This window comes from Tachyglossus aculeatus, chromosome Y2 (assembly GCF_015852505.1).
Source record: "Tachyglossus aculeatus isolate mTacAcu1 chromosome Y2, mTacAcu1.pri, whole genome shotgun sequence".
Lineage (NCBI taxonomy): Eukaryota > Metazoa > Chordata > Mammalia > Monotremata > Tachyglossidae > Tachyglossus > Tachyglossus aculeatus.
The window spans coordinates 3,836,139-3,842,138 of record NC_052094.1 but is presented as its reverse complement, the minus strand read 5'-3'; positions in this window follow the sequence as shown (position 1 = coordinate 3,842,138).

Genomic DNA, 6,000 nt, shown 5'->3' with positions numbered 1-6,000 from the left:
GTCAGGCAGCCATTCTCTCCAAGAGTCCCACCCAGGGGAGCTGAATTGCCTCAGTGTTGGTATTCCAGGACCTCCCATACCATTTGATGCTGAGTATATCTTATAAGTGATGGACAAAACTGATGGAGAATCCAGGTGTGCCTCTCTGTTAAAAGGTTAGATGCTATCTCAGCTTTGAATAATAATAATAATGATGGCATTTGTTAAGCACTTACTGTGTGCCAAGCACTGTTGACCTGTGTAGCTTGATTTGAGCTTGATACCCTGGTGTTGCCACACTTTGTCAGTCATACTCCTTGATTTGGATTTCTGTTCAATTGCCCATCTGGGCATTATTGCACAGGACACTGCCTAGATAGCATTGCGTTCGATGCCACTAATGAACAGTTTGGCAATCTATGGGGTTTCCTAGGTGTGGATTTTATGTATCACTAACTTTCTTTATGTGTTTAGTAGGTCTCTGTGAAGTAGTAGTGGTAATAGTGGAGGTGGGTAGTAGTAGTAGCAGCAGCCTAGGGGATAAAGTATGAGTCTGGGGATAAGAAAGACAGGGGTGCTAATCCCTGCTCCACCGCTTGTCGGCAGAGTGACCTTTAGCAAGTCACTGAACATCTCTGTGCCTTAGTTACCTCATTTGTAAAGTGGGTATTAAGTTAAGTGGGGCATGAACTGTGCCCAACTTGATTACCTTGTTATCTACCCCAATGCCTAGCAGTACAGTGTAGTACAGTGCCTGGCCCGCAATATGCACTTAAACAAATAACACAAAAAAGTAGTACTTATTCAATCTTTATATCTTTTTGGGTATGTGCCCTTAAAGCAGTCTTCAGCATACAGCATGGATGAGTTTTAAAGACATTTGATGATACTCAGAAAACAATTTCATTAGACTTTTCTGATAGATCAGAACTATATTGAGGTGCCTGCTTTGAGGTCTCTTGTCAGTTCGTTTTGGGCAGGGAACATGTCTGTTAATTCTGTTGTATTGCATTCTCCCAGGTGCTTAATAGAGTGTTCTACATATAGCAAGTGCTCAATAAATTCAATTGATTGTCAGAACAAAATAGGTGGCACAGTATCAGACATATTCCACTGCTCCAGTGATGGGGTCATATCAGGCAGATAATTTTCTATTCTGACTCGACCAGCAGTATTACCAGGGAAGGCTTCAGATAGTGACGATTTTCTGGACAGCAAAGTATGTCCAGACCCAGGTCTGTTGACAGTGTCAGCTTCTTTTGTAAAATCCAGGGATGAAGATCTTGGTGGCATTTACTCTAACTGAGGGGAACGTTCATTTTCTTGCATGGGCATTTGCAGCCCAAAGGAGTAGTTGCTAGCATTTGTGAGAAATATCTGAATATTTGAATAGCACGAAGGGAATAAAAGCAGTCTGGATACTTGTTGGAAGAGAAGCAGCATGAACTAGTGGAAAGAGTCCAGCCCATCAAGTGAGTACCCTTGAGTTCTAAATCCCAACTTCACCACTCACTTTGCACAAGTCGCTTCACATCTCTGTGCCTCCGTTACCTCATCTATAAAATGGGGATTGAGATTATTAGCCCCATGTGGGAAGGGATTTTGTCCAAACCAATTTGCTTGTATCCACTGCAGTACTTAGTATAGTACCTGGCACATAGTAAGCACTTAACAAATACCATAATTATTATTATTAGGTAGTGAGCCCCATTTGGGAAAGGACTGTATGTGATCTCACAATATTTTATCTATCCTAGCTCTAAACACAATGCTTGGCAAAAATAAGCACTAAATACCACAATTATTATTATTATTATTCTCTTGGATGAACAAAGACTTTTTTTTTTCTAGAACAGTGCTAGACAAAATGAGTTACCTTAGTGGTGTATTCTGGTTTGTCATATATTTGTCAGTCATTCAATCAAATATCCCATGTGGAAATCAGGGACTGTGTTTGAGCTTATGATCTTGTATGTACCCCAGTGCTTAGGACAGTACTTGGCACAGAGTAAATACTTAGCAAGTGCACCATGGCTTAGTGGAAAGAGCATGGGCCTGGGAGTCAGAGGACTTGGGTTCTAATCCTAGCTCTGCCGTCTGTCTGTTTGGAGTGACCTTGGGCAAGTCACTTCACTTCTCTGTGCTTCAGTTTCCTCATCTGAAAAATGGAGATTAAATCCAACTCCCTCCTACTTAGACTGCGGGCTCCATGTGGGACAGGGACTGTATTCAAGCTAATTAGTGCTTAGTATAGTGCCTGACACATGGTCAGTGCTTAAAAAATGCCATTGAAAAAAAATTATTACAATGTGTCTATGGGGAGTCATGCTAAGAAAATACAAACAATTGTGGGAAATCTTCGAGAATTGTGGGAAATCTTCGAGAAGCTCGAAATTCTTGGAGGAGGGCCCAAGGGAGGAGTAATGGAAAAATAAAACTCAAGAATAATAAACAATGAAAAAGCCGGGATGTCACAACACCAAGAGAAGAATCATCCCAATATTCAGCAAGTCAAAGTACATCTCCTCATACCTGAAGCTCCCAGAGTCTTCGGGATTGGGATTTTTTTCCATTTTTTCCAACATTTTGAGCCAGGGAGAATGCCTCAGCATCATTAGGTGAGAAATAACAAATCTTAAAGAACTCACTTTGAAACAGATAGTGGTACTGTGGCAGACTGCCACTTTCAAACTCTTAGGATGATTTCTCTTTTCCTTTCTCTTTTCTCTTTTCACTACGCTTTGGCCCCTTTCTCAGTTAGCCTTTCAATTCACTGCTACTGTTTCTCTTCACCCAGAAACCAGGGTATCAGAGCCAAACCAACAGGGGGAATTTGTGCTTTGCTCTCAGCACCAGTTTCTCAGACTTGGTTCCACTATGAACCTTACCATGGCACCCTTCTGCTAAGAAGGCAATGAACCAATCAATCAGTGACATTTATTGAACACTTACTGTGTGCAGAACAATGTACTAAATGCTTGGGAGAGTCCAATACATCAGAGTTGGTAAACTCATACCCTGCCCACAAGGAGCTTACAGGGTAGAGGGTGTGACAGACATTAAAATAAATAATGGATATGAACAAAAGTGATGTGGGGCTGAGAGAGGGGTGAAGATCAAGTGCTTAAAGGGTACAGATCCCACAGTCTTCCTGTTTGATTCCTCAATGCTTCATGGCTGTCACTCCTAAGGTGGTGGCTGAAGAAGGCCTGACCCTTGTTGGATGATTCTCCTGCAGCCAAGCACTGTTTTCTAGCGTTCTGCTTGATGATAGAGCTGAGTTAAAGACCTCCACTGGGTTCTCCCCCAGCCCCTGGGATCCCAAACTTAGGGCTATAGTGAGCTCTGGTAAGGTATTCCCAAATTAGAGAAGACATGGGGCCTAATGAAAAGTGCACAGGCCTACTAATCAGAGCACAGAGGATTTTGAGCACAGAGCCTACTAATCAGGCAGCAAGACTATATTTGCCAGGGAAGTGAGAGAGGGTCTATTTGGTGGGCTGAGGTGGTGGGGGGTTGGTGGGGCAAGGGCCTTTGGAAACAATCAAAATCAATCAATCGTTTATTGAGCACTTAACCCTGTACATGCTATTCCAGTGGGGTTTCCTAACAAGACTTTCCCTTCCCCTAGGCCATCCTGCCTAGGTTCCCTCCTTTTTGAGGTGCACTCCCCAAGCCCCACTGTCCTAATAACTGGTTGTGTGCCCCCAGGACTCCTTCAGCAGATAGATGTGCTATCAGTGGCATGCTCTGAAAGAATGCCAACCTGTTTTGGGGCCCCCTCCCTCTCTTAAACCCAGTGCAGCATTGGCCAGTTATACTGGACTTGATTTTAAGGCCACTCAGCTATCCCCCATCTTGTCTCCACTCAGTTGTCTCCCATCTTGTCTTCCACTCTGTTGTCCCCCATCTTGTCTTACACTCTGTTGACCCCCATCTTGTCTTACACTCTGTTGACCCCCATCTCTTCCACTCAGTTCCCAAAGAACACTATGGCTCCCCATAACTCCAAATAGGAAGAAAAGAGGATTAGGATGCCTCTGGCAGTGCCTTGGACCTTGCCACAGGAATGCCAGATTTCTCCAGACTACACTTGGATTCACACCCTCTATTCAGCACACTCTCAGTCCCATAGAACTTATGTTCATATCCATAATTTAGTGTATCTTCCCATCTACACTGCAAGATTCCTGTGGGCAGGGAACATATCTGTTATATCATACTCTCAAGCACTTGGTACAGTGCTCTGCATACAATAAGCATGCAATAACTATGATTGATTGACTAATATTTTTAATAGACAACCAGTGAGCTCAGCCATCATTAACTTGTTCAATTTCTAAATTCCCCTGAGGTTTCTGGTGGCTTTGAGAAGCTTTACCCTCTAGGCTGTAAGCTCATTGTGGGCAGGGAACATGGCTACTCACTCTGTTATATTGTACTCTCCCCAGTGCTGAGTACAGTGCTCTGCACTGTAAGCCCTCAGTAAATACAATTGATTTAAGTTCTGCAATATCAATAAACTCAGAAGCCTGGTCATTGCCAGAGTGGCCACATAGAGCCACCAGGAAGTTCTAGCTGATGGTTGGTCATTGATTTGACATTGCTCAAACGTGACAAAACAAACTCAAATACTCTAGTTTCTGCTACACTTATTAGCTTATACCTTGTCACTTGATTTTGGGCTATTACAGATGTTTTACCTATGGTATGGGTAACTGAAAATTATTTTCCATATTTTGCATAGGAAAATTAAGAGGTCTAAAAAAAAAGCAAGAACACTGTGTCTGTTTTTCTTAGCAATGCTCCCTCCCCGTTAGAATCAGAGCCCCATGTGGGACAGGACTTTATTCGTCCTGATTATCTTGTATCTACCCCAGCACTTATTAAGGTGTTAGTTGCTTAACAAATGCCACTTCTTATCATTATTATTATTTTTATTATTGCTATTACTTATCTGTTGTAAATGCTCCTCTTTCCAAAGTTTGGTCAATTGCTTTCTTGATCTAGTTACTTCTATGTGTCTCCTTCCTCCTAGGAATTGTAATAATGGAAATTCCCTGAATTTGTATAGCACTTTTTAATTTTTCCAAAGGATTTTGGTATCATTTATCTGTTGTTAGTCTTACAACTTGGAGCAAAATGTGGTTCTTGAGTTGAGGTGTGGGTATGGGGTTGGGGAAGGCATTTGAAAATACCACCCAGGGCCTTAGACTAAGGAGGGATCCTTCTGAATGAACACCACCCTGCAAACTGACACAGAACCACCACTGTAACCTTCCTAAAACTCATCACTGCCTGTATCAGGGGGTCAATAACCAAATGCCTCCTAAGGTCTTTCAGTAATAGGCAGCCCACCTGGAATCCTCCACTATCTAGGACAGAGACCCCCAGAAGGATGTGAACCTGGTCCCTTGCTTTAGGAACCCCCACAATAGTAGCAAGTTTTATTGCTTCTCTATTTCAGTGGAGTTGGTGAGTTTGCTTCTTTTTCAAGGTTATATTGAGCAATTTTTATTCTTGGTCTGCGTGACCCTAAGACTGCTAGGTCTTTGGGTGTGGAATTTGTCATGATGTGATTCTCAGTTTGGGGTTCAAGCTGTTCTGCTGTGAGACAACCCCTGCTATAAAGGTGGTCTTGTCTCTCTGGGGAAGGGAGGGAAGAGGCAGGAGAAATGGCATGGCCTAGTGGAAATAACATGGGCCTAACAATCAGAGGGCCTGGGTTCTAATCCCTCCACTTGTCTGCTGTGCAACCTTGGGTAAGTCACTTCATTTCTTGGGCCTCAGTTTCCTCATCTGTAAAATGGTGATTAAATATCTGCCCTCCCTCTTAGGCTTTAAGCTCATTGTAGGGCAGGGGCTGTGTTAAACCTAATTACTTTATTTCGACAGCTGGCAAGTGGCAGAGCTCTGATTAGAACATAGGTCCTCTGACTCTCGGTCAGGCCATTCAGGTGGTAGCTCTTAGTACTGGATCCACTATGGGGTCTGGGACTTGGAAGGGGGGTGGTGGTCCAC